This window comes from Zingiber officinale, chromosome 5B, assembly GCF_018446385.1.
Source record: "Zingiber officinale cultivar Zhangliang chromosome 5B, Zo_v1.1, whole genome shotgun sequence".
NCBI classification, from domain to species: domain Eukaryota; kingdom Viridiplantae; phylum Streptophyta; class Magnoliopsida; order Zingiberales; family Zingiberaceae; genus Zingiber; species Zingiber officinale.
The window spans coordinates 34,453,413-34,477,837 of NC_055995.1; the positions used below are offsets into that span (position 1 = coordinate 34,453,413).

Sequence of the window (24,425 nt, forward strand, 5' to 3'; positions counted from 1 at the left end):
CACGTATTAGCCTTGGTGTGTGTGCGTGAGCCCCTTCCCAGCTCTATATAAGGAGCCTCACACTTCGCCGGAGGCACGCATGCTAGCATATTCGGAGCCACTTCTTTGTTGTCCACTTGCCTGACTTGAGCGTCGGAGGGTCGTCGCCGGGAACCCCTTCCCGGCCCGACTTCTTTACAGGTTCGCCGGAGCGCCGTACGACTGGTCGGAGATCTACGTCAGCAACCAGGAGAGCGCCACGTGCCCAGCGTCCGTTGATTCAGCGATTCAGACAGGATCAAATTGGCGTCGTCTGTGGGAACGCTCCTGCATCCGATCGGAAGCAATGGACGAAGCTGGACGACCGCACTCGGTGATTCTCTCCATAGAGGAGCTCGATGCTCTGATCGAAACCAGAGCAGCCAAGCTAGTGGAACAACAAAGGCAGAAGTCGCAGGCCGAGCGGATGGAGCAGCAAGCGACGTCCGCATCGGGAGGCCGAGCGGAAGCACCCGCGGCCACGGTTCCGTTTCCTCGAGCCCTATTCCGCACGCCTCCTGAAGCTGCGGCGGTAAATCGGGAGCGGATATCTTAATCAGACGAAGTGCCAATACGAGACATCAGAAAAGGCAAAGCCCCCCCGAGCGGACGCTTCTCCCGAGCGGATCAATCGACAATTCTCGGAAGCCATTCTGCGGGACCCTCTGCCCAAGCACTATGTGCCCCCGGCGATCGGTGAATACAATGGAACCACCGACCTGGACGATCATTTGGGTAAGTTCGACAACACAGCCACCCTTCACCAATATACAGATGGGGTGAAGTGTCGGGTTTTTCTAACTACCCTCTCGGGATCTGCTCAACGGTGGCTTCGGAGGTTGCCGGACGGATCCATCACAAGTTTCAAAGACTTCCGCACGGCCTTCCTCCACCACTTTGCAAGCAGTCGACGCTATCAGAAGACTAGTGTCAGTCTGTTTGCCATCAAACAAGAAGCCCGTGAATCACTCCGAGCTTATATCCAGCGGTTCAACAGGGTGGCCATGGATATTCCAACGGCCACCTCAGAGACGATGATGAACGCGTTCACACAAGGCCTCGTGGACGGTGACTTCTTCCGATCTCTCATTCGGAAGCCGCCCCGAGACTACGATCACATGCTGCACCGAGCTAATGAGTATATTAATGTAGAAGAGGCCTAAGCGGCCAGAAGAAAGGAAGTTCCAACCGAGCGGCAGGCCCCTACTGAACGGAAGCCTCATACTGCTCATCAGCCACCTAGAGGATCGCGAGCTGAGGCAGCTCGCCCACTGCAACAGGCAAGATCTCACGCCATTCAAGAAGTATTTGCCAAGCGGCGCAAATCAAAGAAGAAGGTATGGACCCCAATGTTTTGCTCATTTCACTGGACGGATACGCACAACACGAGAGATTGCCGAAGCCTTCCTCTGATCGCCCACCTCGTTCCCCGGAGTGGCGGTCGTCGATCGCCATCATCCGACAGGCTACAGAGACCTCGGGAAGCCGATCGGACGGTACCCGATAGGCGACAAAGGTAGACTCCCGAGCGGCATCATACTCCAAGACGTGAGAATCCCCGGATGTCTAGGGAGCGGCATAAACCGTCCGCTCGGGTAGAAGAAAATAGAAGCAACACTTCCCGAGGTGAAATCAACATTATAGCTGGTGGGCCGACCGGAGGGGACTCTAACCGAGCAAGGAAGGCGAGCGTCAGACAACTTCAGATCCACGCGGTCGGATGTAGCCAAGAGCGGGCGAGCGGTCCTGAAATCAGCTTTGGGCCCAAGGACTTGGAGGGAGTCGAAGTACCGCATGACGACACTCTCCTCATCAAAGCGGTAATAGTCAACTAAACTATTCACCGCGTTTTCATTGATACAAGAAGCTCGGTCAATATTATATTCAAAAAGGCCTTCGACCAACTGCAAATTGATCGAGCCGAGCTGCTGCCCATGACAACCCCCCTTTATGGGTTTACGGGTAATGAAGTGCTGCCGGTCGGACAGATCCGTCTGGCCATTTCGCTGGGAGAGGAGCCGCTCAGAAGGACGCTGACTGCAAACATTGTGGTGGTTGACTCTCCATTAGCTTACAACGTCATCTTGGGACGACCGGCTCTTAGTGAATTCCGAGCGGCCGTCTTCACCTTCCACCAGAAAATCAAGTTCCCGGTCGAAGACAAAGTGGGAGAAGTACGAGGAGATCAACTAGCAGTTCGGCGATGCTACGTCGAGATGGTTCGAGCAGAAGCTAATTCTGCTCGAAAAACGCCCCGGATTGAGGTAAACGCCATAACTGAAAAACTTCCCTCTTTGGTGTATGAAGAAAAAGAGGAAGCGCAAATTCACCCGGTCCGATCGGAAGCAACCACATTCATTGCGGCCGATCTGGAGGCGAGCCAGAAAGGGAAGTTGATCGATTGTCTCCAAAGAAATTGCGATGTTTTCGTCTGGTCGACGCATGAGCTGCCTGGGATTTCACCAAGTATAGCACAGCACAAACTCCATGTCCGACCGGACGCTCGGCCAGTGAAGCAGAGAAAGAGGGACTTCAGCGCCGAGCAAAATGCAATCATCCGAGCGGAGGTCGAGAAGCTCCTGGAGGCCGGCCACATACGCGAGGTCCAGTTCCCGAGTTGGCTCGCAAACGTGGTACTAGTCTCCAAACCGGGCAACAAGTGGAGAGTTTACATCGATTTCTGAGATCTCAACAAGGCGTGCCCAAAGGATTTTTATCCTCTGCCTCGGATCGATCAACTGGTGGACTCCACAGCCGGCTGCGAGTTAATATGCATGCTCGACGCTTATCAGGGCTACCATCAAGTGCCGCTCGCCTGAGAAGATCAAGAGAAAGTTAGCTTCGTTACAGCCGACGGCACGTACTGCTACAATGTGATGCCGTTCGGACTGAAGAACACAGGAGCAACTTACCAACGCTTGATGAACAAAGTATTCAGGGAGCAGATCGGACGAAATTTGGAGGTATACGTGGATGATATTCTCATCAAGTCTGTCTGAGCGGCCAATCTCCTTAAAGACATGGAGGAGACTTTCCGAACGCTGAGGAAGTATGGAGTTAAGCTGAACCCTTAGAAGTGTCTGTTCGGAGCAAAAGGCGGACATTTCTTGGGATACATAGTGACCGAGCGGGGCATCGAGGCAAATCCCAGCAAAGTGAAAGCACTACATGATATGCCACCCCCAAGAAATCTGAGGGAAGTGCAGCGCTTGACCGGTCGGATAACTGCTTTGTCCAGATTCATTTCTAAGACCACTGACCGGAGCCTACCTTTTTTCAAAATCTTGCGCAAAGCCACTAAGTTTCACTGGGACTAAGAATGCGATCGGGCGTTCGAAGATCTGAAAACATACTTGAACTCTCTGCCTGTGCTAGCCAAGCCAGCTATGGGTGAGCCACTTTGTATCTATTTATCTTCAACTGAGCAAGCAGTCGGCTCGACACTAGTAAGAGCGAGCGGAGAAGAACCTGTATATTTTCTAAGCCATATTTTAAAAGATGCTGAATCTCGCTACACTGGGCTCGAGAAGCTGGCCTTTGCTTTGGTCCTATCCGCTCGGCGCCTCCGTCCCTATTTCTTGGCGCATACTATCATCGTCCGGACAAATAGCCCATTGGGGAGAGTGTTGTTGAATCCAGAAGCGTCCGGACGGCTAATCAAATGGACAATGAAGTTGAGCGAATTTGATATTCAATATCAACCCCGCTCGGCGATAAAGGCATAGTCCTTGGCAGATTTTATCACCGAAGTGCAAAGGTCAGAGCCCGAAGCTATGTGGAAATTATTTGTGGACGGATCGTCCACTCGGCTCGGTAGCGGGATTGGCGTGCTATTGCTCTCTCCCCAAGAAGAAAAGATGCACTTATCCGTCCGGCTGGATTATAGAGCTAGAAATAACGAAGCAGAATATGAGGCCCTTATAGCCGGCTTACAAGCTGCCCGACATGTGGGGGCTGGACGGGTGACGCTGCATTCAGATTCTCAGTTGGTCGCTCAGCAGCTCTCTGGTACTTTTGAGATTAACAACGCTCGGCTCAAACTCTACGCTAAGGCCTTTGAAAAGCTCAAGGCCAATTTCAGAGAAGTCATTATCCAGAAGATACCCCGAGCGGAAAACCAGGCTGCAGATGAGTTAGCCAAACTCGCAAGTTCAATAACGCCGGTCGTCATCCAGCAGCCAATTGAGCAAGTGTCTTTGGTGACGCACGTCGATCGGATGGAGGGCCTCACATTTCTGAGCGATTGGAGAACACTCATCATGGAGTTTCTCCGCTCAGGTGCTACACCTTCCGACCGGGATGAAGCCCAGCTACTGAGGAGGAGAGCCGGTCGGTTCACACTCATTGGAGACCAACTCTACAAGAAGGCTTTCTCCCGCCCACTTTTGAAATATGTAAGCTCGGAAGACGCGGCGTACATCCTCCAAGAAGTACATCAGGGGTCATGCGGAGAGCATCCGGGCGGACGATCGTTGGCTAAGAAGATCCTGTTGGCCGGATACTTCTGGCTAACCTTGCAAGCAGACGCAGCTCGAACCTTCGCGACGTGCCTTTCTTGCCAGAAGTATCACAACTTCTCCCACCGACCGGCGGAGGAAATGAAAGCAGCTACCGTGTCCTGTCCGTTCGACCAATGGGGAATGGATATTGTGGGTCCGTTTCCTATGGCGACCGGTCAGCGGAAATTTCTACTAGTGGCGGTCGATTATTTTTCTAAATGGGTGGAGGCCGAGCCGCTAGCCAAGATCACCGAGCAGATGGTCAAGAAGTTTATCTGGCAACATATCATCTGCCGGTTCGGCATCCCCCGTCGACTGGTTTCCGATAACGGGCGGCAGTTCATGGGAAAGTTGCTCTAAGATTGGTGCAAAAGCTACGGCATCGAGCAACACTTCATGTCCGTGGCGTATCCCCAAAGCAATGGTCAAGCCGAAGTAGCCAACCGGGAAATTCTTCGCATTCTGCGCGCTCGGCTTGACCATTTGGGAGGAAGCTGGGTACATGAAGTGCCAGGCGTCTTATGGGCCATCCGCACGACCCCAAAGGAAGGAACGGGCGTCGCCTTTCCATTTGGTGTATGGCGGCGAAGCGGTTATTCCGGTCGAAGTCGGCGTCGAGTCCGTCCGAATCCAGAATTATGATGATGATAACGCCGAGCGGAGGAGTTGGATTTGGTCGATGAAGAGCGAGCCAAGGCGTCCATCCGGCTGATGGCGTACCGGCAACGGATGAAGCAAAACTACAACCGACGCATAATCCCCAGAGCATTCCAGGTTGGCGACCTTGTCTGGAAGAAAATAAAGTCGGTCGGCGACGTTGGCAAGCTGGAGGCTCCCTGGGTGGGCCCCTTCAAAGTCATCGAGAAGCTCCGCTCGGGTGCTTATTATTTGGAGGATGAAGACGGACGGCGGCTGGACCGACCATGGAGCGCGAATCATCTCCAGCCATACTGAGCTGGATGAGAGGTGTGCTAAATGTAATTTTATATAAGTTGTGGGTCATCCATGTTCTTGTAATGCAGGAAGCAAAATGATAAAAGGATGGCCAATAGCTTCGCCGAACGGCAGTATCAAAATTAGCCTTAAAGGCCGTCGAGCTCCGACGTTAAATATCGAGAGTCGAGCCGGCGACTATAAACCCTCCGAGCGGAAGACCGTCGAGCTCCGACGTTAAATATCGAGAGTCGAGCCGGCGACTATAAACCCTCCGAGCGGAAGACCGTCGAGCTCCGACGTTAAATATCGAGAGTCGAGCCGGCGACTATAAACCCTCCGAGCGGAAGACCGTCGAGCTCCGACGTTAAAAATCGAGAGTCGCGACTATAAACCCTCCGAGCGGAAGACCGTCGAGCTCCGACGTTAAATATCGAGAGTCGAGCCGGCGACTATAAACCCTCCGAGCGGAAGACCGTCGAGCTCCGACGTTAAATATCGAGAGTCGAGCCGGCGACTATAAACCCTCCGAGCGGAAGACCGTCGAGCTCCGACGTTAAAAATCGAGAGTCGAGCCGGCGACTATAAACCCTCCGAGCGGAAGACCGTCGAGCTCCGACGTTAAAAATCGAGAGTCGAGCCGGCGATTATAAACCCTCCGAGCGGAAGACCGTTGAGCTCTGACGTTAAATATCGAGAGTCGAGCCGGCGACTATAAACCCTCCGAGCGGAAGATCGTCGAGCTCCGACGTTAAATATCGAGAGTCGAGCCGGCGACTATAAACCCTACGATCGGACGGAGGCAATAAAGAGGACTTGGGAGAAATTACCCAAGGTATTCGCCGCCAATATCGTTCGACCGCCTCTACGTTCCGCTTGGTCCAGTACCCAAAGGTACTTATAAACATCCAGCGAACAACCTCTGCTATCGAAATAGGACATATTCGCCCGAGCGGAGGAGGGAAGAGGATCAGAGGCCGACGCCGAAAATTGAGATAAAATGGTTGAACGCCGGACTTGACGGGGAGCGGGCGGAAGGACGCTGACAGCAATTGCCTCAAGAGGATCTGCCGGCACGTCCAAGTGAGAGGGGGTCCGATCGGACGATATTGCCTCGACTGCTGGGGCTTTGCCTCGCGAATCAGCCATGGTCCGCTCGGGAGGATGGACAGCCGATGTAGCCGAACGGATGGGTGTATCCGTGCGGAGCCGCTTTGGTTGGGGGAGTTGTCCTTCTTGAGTCGAGCCTTCCTCCCGAGCGGAAGGCTCTTGACTGGCAGTTGTACCAGCCGCTGGATCCGGATGGGAAGCCTGAGCGGCCGACTCCCCAGCATGTGTCTGGCTCTCTCCCTCGTTGGAGCCGACCGGTTGAATGCCAAGCGTCTCCATTTCTTTAGCAGCCGCGGCCTCGAGCGTCGTCGCCTTCCTCTTCAGAATGCTGGCCATCACCAACTCCATGACGATGTTTGCTGCAAGGGAAAACAGAGAAAATCAGTTAGCAATTAAAACGAATGCACAAAGTAAAATTCTTACCAAAGCCACTCGGGAGGGGGGTTCTGATCAGACTCAGGCCGAATATGTACATAACTCCTTCCGGAAGGAACTTGTTGATGTCAACCCGCAGGACGGCAAACATGCTGGCGGCATGAAGATAATCCGGCCAGGTCTTGAATCTTTTGAGTTCTGGGGAGAGAGGATTTCCGACCTGCCATTTGGTTCGGAAGGGAGCCCGCTCGGGAAGGCGGATGTAAAAGTAAAATTCTTTCCAATGCTTATTGGAAGAAGGAAGTTTATTGAAGAAAACCAAGCCGGGCCGAGCCTGGAACATGTAAGTGCCCGGCTCGGACTGTTTAGGGTAATAGAAGTAATAGAAGACCTCCGGTCGGAGGGGAATGTTATGGATTTTAAATAGGACAACTACACCGCATAGAAGGCGGAAAGTGTTGGGAACTAGGCTCCCGAGCGGAACGCCGAAAAAATTGCAGACGTCAATGATGAAGGGATGGATCGGAAGTCGCAGACCGGCAGTAAACTGGTCGCGGAAAACATAGAATGCTCCGCGCGGCGATTTGTGGGGCCAAGCGGAGGCGGTGGGTAAGATGATTTCAAGATTAGAAGGGATGTCAAAACTATCTATCAAAAGGTCGGCGTCGCGCCGATCGAAGCGCGACTCCATGGTAGTATACCATGGGCTGAGGGCTTCTTCTTGTGGTTGAGAAGAGCTAGCCATTGTCTGAGCGGACGAAACCAAAAAAGATAAAGGATAAAAGGAAGAAGATGACAACGAAACAGTACCCCCGAGGACGAAAACTCGGGAAAGAAGCGCAAAGAAAATGCTAGAACCAAAGAGAGAAGGAAGAAGAACCTTACGACGAAGAGGAAGATCGAGGAGAGAGCACCGGAGATCGTCGGAAACAGAAGCGCGAGATCGCCGGGAGTCTGGAGCGCAAGAAGAAGCAGTGAACTCGCACAGACGCAAATGCGGCGAAGAGAGGAGAAAGCGAAGATTTTATAGGGCGGAGCCCGAGCGGCCTCCACCGTTGGATCCAGGTCGCGAGAATCAGAGCGTGCATCGGGCCCTTGATTTCGAACCACCTCGGTCTCGTCGCCTGCGACGCCGCCGCCGTACGCTGACGGCAGCAATGCTACGTGGCATTCCGCCACAGGGGAGCATTTAATAAGCGCCTTATCGAGGCGCAGGGCGCGTGCTTGGCCTTAATGACGGAGATTGGTGCAACTTCCGAGGAGGTCAGAGGGAGCGTGACGTTGAATGGCGTTTTGGCTACCCCCTTTGATTCCAAGCGGATGGTAGCTGAAGGACGCCGTTCGGCTAAAATGATGGTCCAGTCAGTCGAACTAATCGCCTCCTTCGACTAGACTTGAAGGGGAGGCAAGTGATCCGGCGGTAAGAACAGGGGACCCCCTTTCCGAGAAGTCAACGCCACGTGAAGGTCAAAAGGTTAAAAGGATTATCGGAGAAGGGTGGGCCGACCGGCCTACCGGAAAAGGGTTGGACCAACCGGCCGATCGGAGTCTAACTGAAAGCAAAGGCACCCTAGCGGGAGTCGGGGTTCCGACGCTCATGTTGAACAAGGTCGTATGGCCGAGCGGTTGGCTCGCTCGGCCGAAGGCATAAAGTAGCAATACTGCTAATAGTCCACGGAGCACACTACTGGGATTCTCCCGAGCGGACCGACCGGCCGGACGTGAGGGAACTACCGACCGGCAGGACGCTCGGCATGAGGTAAGAAGAAAAGGACAAGGGAACATCTTCTGACAGCGGGTATGTTCGACGAGCAGGCCATACGCAGGATCTTGTGACAGAGGGTTCCGCTGTCCCATCAAAGACGTGCCCGGACTATAGCAATATGGTGTCAGGTAAACTTTTCTGACAAGCCCATACTGAGGTATGGGCTGAGGACACGTATTAGCCTCGGTGTGTGTGCGTGAGCCCCTTCCCAGCTCTATATAAGGAGCCTCACACTTCGCCGGAGGTACGCATTCTATCATATTCGGAGCCACTTCTTTGTTGTCCACTTGCCTGACTTGGGCGTCGGAGGGTCGTCGCCAGAACCCCTTCTCGGCCCGACTTCTTTGCAGGTTCGCCGGAGCGCCGTACGACCGGTCGGAGATCTACGTCAGCAACCAGGAGAGCGCCACGTGCCCAGCGTCCGTTGATTCAGTGATTCGGACAGGATCAAAGGAGATTTGTCTACTGAGCTGACTTTCCTTGGAGTAGTAATCCTCTGATTGCCAACCAAGTAAAAACTCATTTGTCTTGTACTTGTTTCATTTCATTTTTTATTCTTTAAAGTGTGCAATTGTGCAAAAGCCCAATTGTTTAAGAAAGGTTTTTGTAGTTTCAAATTATGTAGGACAATTCACCCCCCTCTTGTCGATCGCAAGGGACCAACACATATGTCAGAGAATATTCTTATGAAACTTCCTCGTGGATTATCATATTTCTCATCAGCTGACCACTTATTATAGCATATTCCTTTAACTACCTCATCAATGGAATAGCTATAAACAACAAAAAGGTACATATATGGGTAAGGGAAGATTCTTCGGACAATTATTTCATAGGTTTTACACTTTTTATTGCCCAACAACCTCTGACATTCTTTGCCACCTCATGATTACGAAGATTATGAGAGGTGGTATATAAAGGAAGTTCTCTCCATTGGCAAAGTACATTTTCTAAACATCTGAGGCTTACTCTCACATGCACGTTCTCTATTGTTCTTCATTCACCCATCTAGAATTTGTACTTATTTGAGCATCGAAGGACCTTTGCTAGGGACTCCCCCATAGTTTTTGGGCATTGACATTTCGTTTGCTTGTCTTAGTGTGTGCATGGTCGAAGGGAAATCTCTCCTTAGAGTAAAAAGTCTTCTCCCAGTCAATAACCAAGCCACTACTGCCAGCTAAATCTATTTCTTAAGGATTCCCATACCAATGAGATTGGTCAATTTGAGATTTGTTAGGTAATGAAGTTGATAAAAAAATAAATAAACTTACAAATCATAATCTTTAGTTATTTTGCTAATATACAATAGGTCAGAATTAAATGATGGAATATATAAATTATGATTATACTTTCCAAAAAATTGTACCTTGACTAGTTCTTTAATTTTATCATTATGTAAGTTAGCTATTTTTATCGTCATATCTAGAGGTTTATGTGAAATACCGTAATAAAATAATAATAAAATAATAAAATTTAATGGACGAATAACCTTAACAGAATTTTTAGAAATTTTTAGGAATTTTTTGAAAAATTTTCGAAGCTCATATGATGTATGTTAAGGAGATGAATCGGTTAGGCTCTGAGAAACCTATTTGGAATACCCTTAAGTGTGAATTGATTGAAAATATTAATATAAGGTTTAATTATTTAAACCTAAGTTAGGTTATTAAAACCTAAGTTATTATTCCTAATCCCTTTTTCTTTCCCCGATTCCTTATCTTCGTCGATTCCCTTCTCCTTCTCTTCTCCCCGCGTCACCGAGCCCTCCCCATTCCTCTCCCTCTCCCACTCGCGATGCCGACATCGTCTCCCTCTCGCGACCCTGACTCCCGATCCACCGCCTACTTCTCCTCATCACCATCCCTTCTTCTTCTTCCCTGATCCATTATCACTAATCGATCATCGACTCCACCCTCTGCTCCTCACGGCGACGGCATCTCATCGTTTCCTCTTCGCCCGAGCTACCCTGTGTTGGGTTGTCTTCTGCCAAGCGCAAGGAATTTTTATGTGCTCTAGCTCTGGATTCATCGTCGGGGCGGATCTATCGCCACCCTTCTCTACTCCAGTGCGGCACCACAATAGCCACCACTGGGCTTCTTTTCGATTTATCGCCGTCGTGCCCTAGAGCCCTAATGTGCTCTGTTCAGATTCAGGAGAAGGACAACCATTAGAGGAACCATCTCCTCTTTGGATTCAAAGAGGAGAGCTTCAACTCCTCATAACTGCGTTTGGTGTCTTTGTTGGGCAGCTACGGATCTAAGGGGGAGCTCCATTTTCTCCACAGTAGTTTCAAATTTGTCTTCATCGAGGGTTGCGAATTTGGATTGGGGGTGAGCCTTGCAAGGTATTGGATTAGCAAAATCTGATTTTATGATCTGTATTGGGATTGTATGCCTAATTGATTTCCCTACCTTCATAGCTCCAACCAACAGTAATTTGGAGTAACTTGTAGTTTCGGCATTCTTTGTTCACGGGCGAGTAGTGCCTTACATGAAGTCTTCTTACTGCTACACTTAAGGTAATCGGCTAACCCTAGCTCAATGTGAGGGATTGATTTATATTTATTGATGATTTGGGTTGTTTATGTCAGAGATCAGTAGCTCCATTGTAGATTCGGACATCACTTGTTGAGAGTGATTCACCATTTCTTGGCAGCAAGTATCTATGGCTGTATGATAACCACAAAGTCTCCAATTTTAGGTAAGGTTGGTTCGTTCATTTCCCTATTATGTTTAGTGGTGGATACAATAGAATGAATGATAGGTTAACTGATCATGGAAGTTGATTAATTAGTATTGGATTGTTTAATGGATGGTTTTGATGAGTATGTGGATATATTGGTATTAGTTGGATTTAGTGGATGGTTTAATTAAACCCAATTAGTTGTAGTATGATTAAGGTTAATTGGGGGATTAAATCAAAGATCATATTCAATTAGAGTTATCACAAGTATATTGAGGATTTTATTTAGCTGTTTATTACATATGTAATTAGCTAAATACATTATGTGATTTGCAGGACGTTGATTCGAGACAAGCGTCTTGACGTGGGATTTGTTCTGATACGAACTACAGATAAAGGCGGGTATCTTTGACTTATCTTTTTGATACTGTCATTCTAATATGCTTAGTAGGTTATAACTGGTAGTAATAGTTATGTTTTTATATACTTGGTATATCACTACTTGATACCCGTAGTATGCCCACACTTTTATCTGTTATACATTTATGATTATGTCCTTCTGTTCTTGCATTGTGTACTTATGTAGTGACATATAGTGCATTATCGGATACAGGTCTAGCTACTAGTTATACTTGGCATGTATACCTTGTTTATTACTTGGCATATGTACCTAGGTTTACTACTTGGCATGTGTACCTAGGTTTACTATTTAGCATGTGTACCTAGATCATTGATTTGGACTTGGTTCCCTTTTTGGTACACATTATGAAGAGGCTGGTATTTGTCAGGATTTACATGCTTAGTGACATGCATCATCTGACACTATTGCATGCTGAGCTATTGTCGGCTCCATTATTGTTGAACACATCGCCAGTTACATGGATCTGCACACACAACCACTCATGGGTTAGTGGTATATTAGGTACGGTGTATGGCAGTTTGCTCTGTCAGTCCTCCGCTGGTCTACTCATGGGTAGCGTGACGCAGCGTGGTAGCATGACAAGGATCCCTCCTCTGGACTGTCTCAGGGAGATGAGATCATTGAGCTCCCCCACTTATGATTTGGAGTAGGAGGATAGGTGTACTTCGACAGCATCCTGTCCACTCGGTCACTCAAGAGTAGTGATGACAGAGTGCACAGTTGTCATAGCCCTTACCCACTCGGTCTTACCATCGTGTGTGAGATGGCTGACTGGCGTCAAGGGTGACCATGTCATTTTTGCATCATATGCATGGATTGTATTTATTGTTTGTGCTTGCTGCATTATGTATATTGCATTTTGGTGGTTGCATATGATTGACATGCATACATGATACATTATGTATTTGGTTTGATGACCCTGCATCTATTGGTGTGGTTCCCACTCTTATGTCATGATAGGAGATCCTGGCGAGTACAGTTCTTTCCTTGTTTCAGTTTTGCATTACTTGTTATTGTTCAGGAGACTGTACTCCATGATTATTACTGGTAACTATTTCTTACTATGCATGTTAGATTGATACCCGCTGAGTTGTTGAACTCACCCCATTGCATTTTTCCTATTACAGATAGATGATTAAGCAATTGCTTGGAGATATTCTATCTGTCGGTCCCTCATCACATCAAAAGATGGTTTTACTTCACTTTTGATTTCTTTTATATATATTATTTAATGTTTTAACATTGTATTGGTGTTGCGCCATGTGACTATTTTCCTTGAGTTTGGTGTTGTATTTGTGTTTAAGCCGTGCCGACACGCATTGTGTTGTTTTTGGTTATATGGGCTTTCCATTTGTTTTTCCGTTGTATTTTTAGTATAGCCGAGTGGGTTGTTTTATATATAAATGCGTGGTTGTATTTGTAGCATAACCGTGTGAATTGTTTAATATATATATAACTACATGGTTGTGTATATTCCAACCGTGTGGGCTGATGTATTTTGTTGTTGATGTATATATGCTTCAGATTATCATCGGTACAGAGGAGATGCTGTCGGATTTTCCTCTGGCAGGGACTTCTTTGGGGCGTGACACAATATCTTCACATACTTCTGGAGATTTTCGTTAAGAACATTATTTATTGGGTACTAATGCATGATTTTGAAGTTGGCGGCTATCACTTTTGCTCTGAAAATTTGGAAGCATTATTTGTTTGGGATCACTTTTGAGAGCTTTATAGATCATAAGAGCCTTAAGTACTTGTTTATCCAGAAAGAGTTGAACCTTAGACAAAGTTCTTGTGTGATGAGAATGAAATTCTGTATTTTCGTGAGAGATTATGTGTATTCCTGAGCCATATCTTATCTGGAAGGGGTTACTACAGGAAGCACACCAATTTGGATTTGTGATACATTCTGGTGGTACACTTATATATATGGATCTGAGACATTCCTATTGGTAGAATGATATGAAAAAAGACATAGTGGATTTTATAGCTCGATGTCTAGTATGCCAGCAAGTGGAGGTTGAACATCAGAGATTAGCAGAATTATTTCAGTAGATTTAAATACTGGAATGAAAATGGGAGCATATTATGATAAACTTTATTGTGGGATTACCCACAACACAGGGAGGATATGATGCAGTTTGGGTAATCATTGATGGGTTGACTAAATTTGCTCACTTTCTACCGATTTGTAGGGCAGACCCTTTGGATAACTTAGAGGAGTTATACTACAGAGAGGTTATCAGACTTCATGGTTTGCATTTGACTATCATATTGGATAGAGATTCACGATCACCTCACGTTATGGCAGTACTTATAGCAGGCCTGGGTATGAAGTTCTGTTTTAGTATAGCTTTACACCCTTAGACAGATGGACAGTTTGAGCGTACTATACAGATGTTAGGGGATTTGCTGAGAGAGTGAGTTATGAATTTTAGAGGTAGTTGATTTACCCACAGTTAGCTAGATAGTAATGTGTACATAGTGAAAGCATGGCGAGCTCATAACCCACAAAGTCATCACTATCACTTGGAAGTATATTATTATGTAGTTTATAAGAGAACCTTAAAGTTCTCACAGTTGAAGATTTGCTTATGATATTAGGATAGAGTAGTATATGGGCATGCTGCTTAGTTGTCACTCTTAGATGAGGATCCCTAAGTTTAAGCAGCAAATTTAGGGATCAACATTTTATTAGTGGGGGAGAATGTTAGATATGACACTTAAATAATAATAAAATAATAAGTGTTAATTAAAAATAGCCATATAGATTTTTTTAGTTAATTTTAGAAAAATTTTGGGATTTAAACGGAGTTTATATGACATGTTTAAAGGAATGAATTAATTAGGCTCAAAGAAAGCATGTTTGGAATATCACTAAAGTTTATATAAACCAAAACCTAAGTTTTAATCAGCCGAGCCCCCTTTTTTCTCTCAAACTCCACACCTCACCGCCGCCTCTCCCATCTTCCCTTCATCGTCGATGACCACCATGGCTCCGAGGAAGGCTACTACGAATCCCACCACCGACACTGTTGGCCATCACAAGAGTCATCCTTTCCTCCCTTTGACCACCGAGTCATGCCCTAGCGCTACCCCTCTCCCGATCCCGAGGCCATAGTCGTGCAACACCCCACCGATCGCCCATCATCAAGTCACCTCCTTACCAAGTCTCCACTGTGTACGATGACCGTCGGGCCACCCCTACACCTGACGGTGCCTGAACTAGCTCTTGTGTGCATCGATTGTTGAGTTAGCCTTGCATGAGATGACAGGCAGGCTATCCCAGGGCACGACGACCACCGAGAGCAATAGCTCCACTGTTGCCAAGCGCCTCTGCTATCAGCACAACTTATCATCTCCACGACTGACCTCAGTTCTATTGTGTTCTAGTGTCACCATCAAGGGAAGGGAATGAGTAGTTATATACCATTGTTGTTACGTACCACGATCGATCTCAGCTTCTGCTGGTATACTTGCCCTTTAATGTTTTCCCCTCCTTGAGTTCATCTTATCAAAGTTATTTTGTTTAAGTGTTCCTTTGGATTGTTGTTATGTACCCTTGTTGCAGTCCATGCTTGATTAAAGTTGGATGTTGTTTCTAATATGACTCAATGGATTTAGAACGGATACCTTATTCTGGGATCAAGAAGCAGAGGGATTGTGTTGATGCATTTAACACCAATGATCAAACCTAAGTTTTGATGAATGACAAATGGATTAAAGTTAGATGTATAATTGATCTAACCTTGTTACTGAGTGTTCAAGGTTGACTAACTTGATGGGTCAAGAGGATTTGGTACTAGGAAGGAAGTCCAGCCGGGATGTGTGATTCCTGATTGGTGAAGTCCAAATATAGGATTTTGGCAAGAGTTCAAGAAGTTCAATTCCTGATGGGAGGAAGTCCGGATGTGCGATTCTGGTAAGAAGACCTGGTGGGTCAGATTGGATGTCGAGGAGGTAACTCAATACTTGATAAGGGAAAGTAAGTCACTGGAGGAGAGTGACTAAGTGAGGACATGCCCCGATTGAGAGGACAGTAGGTGTCGGTGCAATTTAGGTCCATTTCAAAAACATAAATTGAGACCCTAACTAGATCTTGGTATGGAGGATATGGTTTAAGTTATAAATTAATCATATTATTATTATACTAATATTGTTTTATAGGTTAAATATTTTTATTAGACTAACACTTTTTGTAGGGAAAAGGAGCAAAAATTACCTTAGGTGAATAGTACCCAAGGCGCCTTACATGTGACGGAAAGCGCCTTCAGTACTGTTCATGAAAGGTGCCTTCGTTGCTATGGAAAGCGCTTTCCATTTGTTAAAATTTAACTTCATCAATGATAAGGAGTAGTATTATTAGGATAGAATTTTGTCAATGGAAGGCACCTTCAGGGCCATTGAAGGCGCCTTCCACACTCTATAAAGGTGTTGCTCGACCAAGCCTTCTACACCAACTCTTCTACAAACTTCTACATGCCCGTTTGAAGTTCCAATTGCTCCGATTTTTTATTGTTGGTCCACTACAACATTGTTACATCCGACTACTACTGAGGAGTCATCCAACACCAAGCCAAGCCTATCATCTTCGAAACTATTAGGTAACAAAATTAAATACTGTACTTACTTTCTACAAAAGGAAAAGTGTAACGTGTTACACTTGTTCCGACTCTTTTTATACTCGATCCTCTCTTCTGGTAGTTTTGGAAGAGGTATTTAGTGGATTACATATCAATAGGTCCGCAGGACCTGAGTCTTGGAGTAGGAGTTGTCGAATGCTCTAAACCATGTAAAACCACTTGTTTTCTTGTACTTTTCTATTTCTGTTTTTATTTCCATTGCATGTGCATTTACCTTTTCAAATAAATCTTTCTCGTTCGGTTTTAACTCGAAGTTGGTGCAATACCACTCGAGTCTTCGAGATTTATTTTTACCTAAAATTTTGCTAATCCAAAACCTAGTCTTGGGATATTTTTCTTCATTTTTTTGCAAGATATTTCAAATGACCCAACTTGAGGGATATAACACCGCTCATCCTCTTCTCTTCAACGAAAACAACTTTCCATATTGGAAGAAAAGAATGGAGGTATACTTGAAGACAGACATTGAGCAGTGGTTCACCATCCGACGAGGGTACCGTGCACCTGTAGATGAAGCAACTAAAGTACCACTCGATCCAGAAAGATAGAGTCCAGAAGACAAAAAGAAAGCCCAGATCAACTTTAAAGCATTGATTTAACGATGCCAAGGTAACTAAATGAGATCTACTTCTAAATTCCTTATTTAACATTAAAATGCAGGATGGAGAAACAGCAAGCTAGTTACACATGAGGAACAAGGATTTCCTCAACTTCTTGCATATGATCAGACATCAACTCGAGAATCGCAATGTTATCAAGTACGCTCTGAACTAGTTCCCTCGAACCTCACTATGGGTATCGATCGTAGATTCCTATAAGATTTTGAGGAACCTTTCAAAATTAAAATTAGATGAATTATTTTGTGAATTAGAGCTACACGAACAAACTAATGCCACAAAGGTCAAGAAAGGAATTGCATTTCTTGCAAGTACTTCGAAGGGAGCTAAACCCAAGCTGGAAATTGAGTCCAACTCAAAATTAGTAGAAGAAGAATAACTAATGAACATGATAAGGAAGATGTTCACTAGACGCAAAAAAAATTCACCAAATGCGACATGAAGAAGATGTCCAAATCTACATCCAACAACTCAAAGGCAAACATCATGTGCTACTGCTGTAACAAGAAGGGACACTTCAAACACGAATGCTCGAATGAATACAAGATCAGGAAGACAAATCAAAAGAAATCACTAAAGGCGACTTGGGATGAGTCTTCCTCGGATGGATCGGAAGTTGAGAAACCAAAGCAAACAAGATTCCTCGCGCTAATGGCAACTGGAGACAAAATAGATCAAGAAGACGAATCTGAATACGAATCAAGCAATGAATCTACATCTGGTTTAGATGAATCAACTAGAGTAACCTTTAATTACACTATTAATTTTTTTAATAGTATTTCCTTCTTAAATAAGAAATTAACAAAAACAGAAGAACACGCTAAACTCCTCCTTAAGGAAAATAACATCCTTAAGGAACAACTGAGCTTGACCTCCTTAACCGACCAAGTTCAAAACATAAATTCAACTCAAGCTACAAATCTTGAGAAAGAAAATTCTGTCTTGAAAAGTTAAGTTAAAGAGTTAAAAGAATAGTTGAAAAAGTTATCTCAGGATCTATGTAACGACCCGCCTCCTACTAACTAGGCTGTGAGGCTGATCACTACATTATGCTGTGCTAAATTACTATTGCGGAAATCTGGATTGATTAAAATTTTGCTAAACTGATTACTGTAGAATCTGAACTTAATATTCTAAGTGTACCTAGGAGTTGTACACATGCTAGGGAAGATAATCTATGCCTCTCAGATGACCTGCTAGCTGTCATCAGGCATTTCAATCGACCCATGGATCGATTGGGCTGTCGGATCGATCCAGTGTTCGATCCAGCTTGATACTGGCACGGAAGAAGACTCTGGATCGGTCTACCGACCGATCCATAAGCACACATCGCTTCTATATGCGGCTGGATCGGTCTACCGACCGATCCAGGAGCACACTGATCGATCGGTAGACCGATCCAGTGGCTCACTGATCGGTCGGCTGACCGATCAGTGAGCTTCTGTGCTCTCTGTTCGCATCTGGATCGGTCGGCTAAACGATCCATAACAGACGCCAACTCTCTGTTCGCGACTGGATCGGTCAGCTGACCGATCTAGTGGCACAACCCAACTCTGATCGATCTGTAGATCGATCTTGGTTTCTGATTTCGCACTGAAACTCTAATTTCAGCACTAGTTCGTGCCAACATCTCATATAAGAGTTCTAAAATCAATTGAAATAAGTTCTAACATCTATTAACTAGCATTCAAACATAATTACTAACAACTTAAACAAATCTTCCATGGTTTAAACATTCTAAGGTCTAAAAGTGCATAAAGGTACTCGAGAAAAGAAACTAAGTTCTTAAATTTGCTAAACTCCCTAAGGATCTTCATTCCAGGTTCCTGCCACACACACCATCACTGCATTGACCTTCAGCTTCCTCTGCTAATCCATTTTCCTTTTACCTTTATCTGCAGTATAAGGAAAAAGTATCTGTAAGCTTTAAGCTTAGTAAGAAACCATCTACCTCACAAAAACATGCAACGATGCAATCATGTTTTTAAAGAATGCTATTTAAAAACATGCACTGGATTTGTTAAAGCATGACATATTGAAGTTACATGGCATAAACACTGAAACATGGCATGCATAATAAAATCTAAGCATGGAGCTATCTCATGGTATCAACTAAGAGAACTAAACTAAAACTGAAACTAAAACTGAGCTAAAACTATATTCACATAACTAGATTACAAGTTTGAAAGCTATTATCATAATAAGTGAAAATAGTAATCATGCTGCTGTTTGGGCCCGGCAACTGTACTTGCTGTGCGCGCATCCCTAGCTAGACCCGGGTTTGCAAGTCCCGCATTTAGTAGAGTTTACTAGGTTATCTAAATCTAGGGACGACTATGGGAGCCCAACCCAATGGATATCTAATCCTGTACAGTGCCACTAAAAATAAAATACTGAATATAGCTACTAATGGTTTATTTTGCTGTTTCTAGGTTATCTGAACCTAGAGCTAGGTTATCTAAACCTAGAGGCGACTGTGGGAGCCCACCCATTGGACCGTAATCCCATGTAAGCTGAAACTAGACTAATATACTGATTTAAATGCTACTAATGCATTTAACTGAGCTGTTAAAAATATCTGATGTAGTATTTAGCTACAATAATCATTTTGTCGAACACTTGGTGTGCTCCAACTCTCCCCTCTAATAGGGAGACCACCTCTAGGCACCCGATAACGTCTAGAGCCTCCAACTGAAGGAGAACAACGTGTCTGACCCATCTAGAGGTGCTCAACTAGGTCCCTAATTTGCGAGGAGGGTTTAAACACACCCTGAGTGCCGAAAAAATCTGCATATAGCTAAACTAAAGGCATGCAATCAAACGAAAGCTACTTATACTGCAGGTGAGGGGTTTCTTACCTTGTGCGCTAGTTTTCTTACGAATCTAGTTGCTAGTTTTCCGGTGGGGACGATCTTCTCGACGATCCTCTCGCGTCTACGTGTTCTTCTCGCAGAGGGGAACGTCCTCGTGTCGGAGTCGTCGCCGGAAGGTGCTCCTAGAGCCCTTAGGGAAGGAACCCTAGGTTGTTCTTGTGGTCGGCGCCGAGAGAAGGAGAGGAGAAGGGGAGTCGGCGGTGAGGGTTGGAGAGGAGGAGAAGTTGCTGAACCAAACCAAAAATAAACCAAACCCCACTTAAACTTCCTATTTATATTAAGTGGGTACTTTGGCCCAACTCTAATATAAATTAAATCGTTTCCCTTTCCTTTCAGCACGGCCCTGCTGGGTTCATCTCGTTACTAAGGCTAACTAAAAGTTATCGGATCCGAGGGGTCCCGGGTTCGATTCCCGCCTAAGCTATTTTGCGGTTCTAATTATTTTTGCTACTTCCGCTATTCTAAAAATTCCGGAAAAATATCTAAAAATTCCAGAAAAATCATAGAATATTTCTAATGCAGTTTTGAGAATTTTCGGGCGTTACAATCCCCCATACCTTATAAAAAGTTCGTCCTCGAACTTAGAATAACTCTGGGTACTTCTGTCTTATGCTGGCTTCTGTCTCCCAAGTTGCCTCTTCTGCTGTGTGACTGTGCCAAATAACCTTGACTAATGGTACTTCCTTGTTCCGTAATTTCTTAACTGCTCGGTCTATTATCTGAATAGACCATTGTCATCATTGAGGTCTTCGGATCTGGGCGGGGCTCAATCACCGGGTGGCATCGGGGTATGCTTCTTGACATAGAAACATGAAATACATTGTGGACGGTGACATTTCTGAGGTAGCTCTAGCTCATATGCTACCTTGCCCACTCTTCACGATAAGGTATGGTCCCACATATCCGGGACTTAGTTTGCCCTTTTCCCAATGCATTACTCCTTCATGGAGCTACTCAGGAACATGAATCCCAATGAGAACTCTAATGGTGCGTCGTGTATCAAGATAGCTTTTCTGCCTCATCCTCTGGCGGATCTCTTTGTATATTTGTTGTGGTATCTGCTACTAGATGCTCATGCAGTTCTAGTTCATACATTCACCACTCTCGTATCAGTGATTGGAGATCTACATCTCCTCCCAGAGAGCCTTGTAAGGAGCCATGCCGATAGTGGCTCGATAGCTTTTGTTGTATGCAAATTCTGCAAGCTCGGATATTTGCACCAACTTCCTTGAAATCTAGGGCACGTGCTGGGCGTATCTTGAGTACACGATTTACTCGCTCGTCGACCATCATGCGAGGATGGAAGGGTCTAAATTTTAGCTTTGTGCCCAAAGCTGACTGTACACGCTCCCAGAAGTGTGATGTGAACCTACTGTCTCTGTCTGAAATAATGGTTCGTGGGACTCCATGCAGCCTGACGATCTCCTTGAGATACAACTGAGCTAACTGCTCCATGGAATAGGATATTCTGATAGCTAGGAAGTGGGCTGATTTAGTCAACCTGTCGACTATTACCCAGATGGTGTCGAAACCATTCGTGGTTCTGGGTAGTCCCACTATAAAATCCATAGAAATGTCTTCCTACTTCCATTCTGGAATCTGAATAGGCTGCAGAACTCCTCCTGGTCTCTGATGTTCTGCCTTGACCCTCTGGCAGGTCAGACAGGTGCTAACATATCTAGCGATGTCCCTCTTCATCCCAGGCCACCAAAATCGTTTCTTCAAGTCTTGGTACATTTTGGTGGAACCAGGATGCATCGCATAAGGAGTCCTGTGAGCCTCATCTAGAATTTTCCTCGGTAGTTCCTCCTGATCCGGAACACATAGCCTGTCACCAAAATACAACACCCCGCTATCTGATATTCTGAACTCTCCACCTTCTGTTTCTGCTAATCCTTGTTTGATTTTCTGAATTTCAGGATCCTGTTCCTGAGCTGTCTGGATGTCACCAAGCAAGGTCGACTCTAAGGTCATAGTAGAGAGCTGCCCAACTATGAGTTCGAGACCAAAATTTATGATCTCTTTCTGTAGGGGTGGTGACATGGCTGCTAGAGATAATAAGGTAGCACTGGACTTCCTGCTAAGTGCATCTGCTACCCTATTGGCTTTCCCTGGGTGGTAGAGGATGTCTATATCGTAGTCCTTGACCAGCTCTAGCCATCTGCGCTATCGCATATTCAGATCCTTCTGAGTGAAGAAGTACTTACTACGATGATCTGTATACACTCTGCACTGAGCTCCATACAAGTAATGTCTCCAAATCTTGAGAGCGAACACCACTGCTGCAAGCTCAAGGTCATGAGTATGATAGTTCTTCTCATAATCCTTAAGTTGTCTGGAGGCGTAGGCGATTACCTTGCCATCTTGCATCACCACTGCTCCTAGTCCCAACTTCGAGGCATCACTATATATGTCAAAGCTATCTGCGTTCTCTGGTAGAGTCAGAATAGGTGCACTGGTCAATCTCCTTTTCATTTCATTTTCTTTCCTTGTCTATCAAAATTTTACATTCTTTATGGTACATCAGTGGGGAGGCTATCCTGGAGAAGTCCTCTACGAATTTCCTGTAGTAACCTGCTAACCCTAGAAAGCTTCTGATCTCACTAGCGTTCTTGGGTCTTTTCCAGTTATTCACAGCTTCTATCTTACTGGGATCTACCATGATACCATCCTTTGAGATGATATGCCCCAGGAAGGACACCTGATCTAGCCAAAATTCACATTTGGTGAACTTGGCGTCTGGTGGTCTATTGAAGATGCAATCTTGTTTCGGTGCTCTACGTGTTCTTCACGAGTTCGGAATAGATAATGATGTTTTCGATGAACATGTTATCAAACCTTTCTAAATATTCTCTTAATACCCTTTTCATAAGGTCCATGAAAGTAGCTGGAGCATTTGTCACGCCGAAAGGCATGACTACGAACTCATAATGTCCATATCTAGTCCCGAATCTTGTCTTGGGTATGTCCCCTTCTTTAACCTTCACCTAATGATAACTGATCCGAGGTCATCTTGAGAACAATGTTGCTCCCTTGGTGATCGAACGGTCATCAATTCGGGAAGAGGATATCTATTCTTGATCGTGACTTGGTTGGGTGCTCTAATCTATGCACAGGCGCATGCTCCGTCCTTCTTCTTCACGAACAAATACAGGCGCTCCCATGGTGAGTGACTAGGGACGGATGAAGCCCTTGTCAAGCAACTCCTGGAGTTGCTGAAGTTCCTTGAGTTCTGCTGGAGCCATACGGTGAGGTGCTTTGGAGATAGGATTTGTACCAGGAATAAGCTCTATCTCAAATTCGATCTCCATGTCTGGTGCTAGGCCCGGTAACTCTTGGGAAGACGGCTGGGTAGTCACATACGACTCGGACCTCTACTAGTTGTTGGTCCTTGTCCTGACTGGTCCTGACTACGTGTGCTAAGAACCCCGTACATCTTGAATCCATCAACCTCTGTGCCTTCATAGTGAGAGAAACTTCTTGGCCTTTCTCACGGGTTCTCCAATTGACGCGTGCTTCCGGGTTGGAATATGACTTTACATTTACGCACTCGATGGAAGCAAGTATCGATCAAGAAGTCCATCCCGAAGATGACATCGTAGTCGTCATATTTAGCACTATCGGATCACGGAAGAGTTCTCTGTTTGCTATAATGACTGACTGCTTGGAGCCAGTGCGTGGACGCCATAATTTCTCCTGAAGGTAACGTCGTAAGGCTGCCACTGAGTACCTCTGGAGGTATTGCTAACTGCCCCGGATATGTATGAATGGGTTGCCCGATGTCGAATAAGACAGTTGTACTTTCTTGTAAAATACTAATCGACCTATAACAAGCTGTCGAGGCATTTCTGCGTCCTCTACGGTGAGTGAGTAGATCCTCGCATTGGTCGTAGTTGGAGGGGCTTCTGCTCTGGCTGATATGTGGACCATCTAAAGCGGCTGCATCTGATATAAGCTGTGGTCTCCATCTTGAATCGGTGTGGTGAGGAAGGCTGGTCTTGTTTGGACCTTTGCTTGGCCATATGCCCTTCTGTCGCATTCAAAATATCCTCGTGTGCCCTTACGACAAACTCTGGATGGAATTTCCCAAAGTAGCACACTTTGGATAACTTGCTGGTTGGCCCTCCTTTTGGGTAACTCCTGGTTTGCGCTTGTTCTTTGGAGTTCCCTTTCGATTAGAGCCATGGGGATGGCCTGCTTACGAGTGCTGAGCCTCCTTGACCTTTAGCTCGAGAGGACTTATCACTGTGCTTGATCTTGTTATGGTAATGCTTCGATGATTGAAACCTTGCTCACTAATTCTTAGTGGTTTGTGGCCTATGGACGCCACCAGTTCATTGCTATTTCCGGCCTCGGATCTTGAGCATCAACCGGATTCGTTCCCTTTCTGTGCTGACTAATTCAGGGCATAGACGAGCCAACCTGTTGAATTTCTTCACGGCTTCCTCAACTGATAGGTTGCCCTGACGAAACTCAGTGAACTCGT

At 45.8% G+C, this 24,425-nt stretch overlaps 1 long non-coding RNA gene across 1 annotated transcript; it reads left to right on the forward strand.

The window, feature by feature from the left end:
* The first annotated feature begins 10,410 nt into the window (after window positions 1–10,410).
* Window positions 10,411–11,779, forward strand: LOC121987337. Its single transcript, XR_006113508.1, has 4 exons — window positions 10,411–11,044; window positions 11,120–11,218; window positions 11,291–11,400; window positions 11,719–11,779. It is a non-coding gene; the product is annotated as an uncharacterized LOC121987337 (long non-coding RNA).
* Window positions 11,780–24,425: the final 12,646 nt, after the last annotated feature.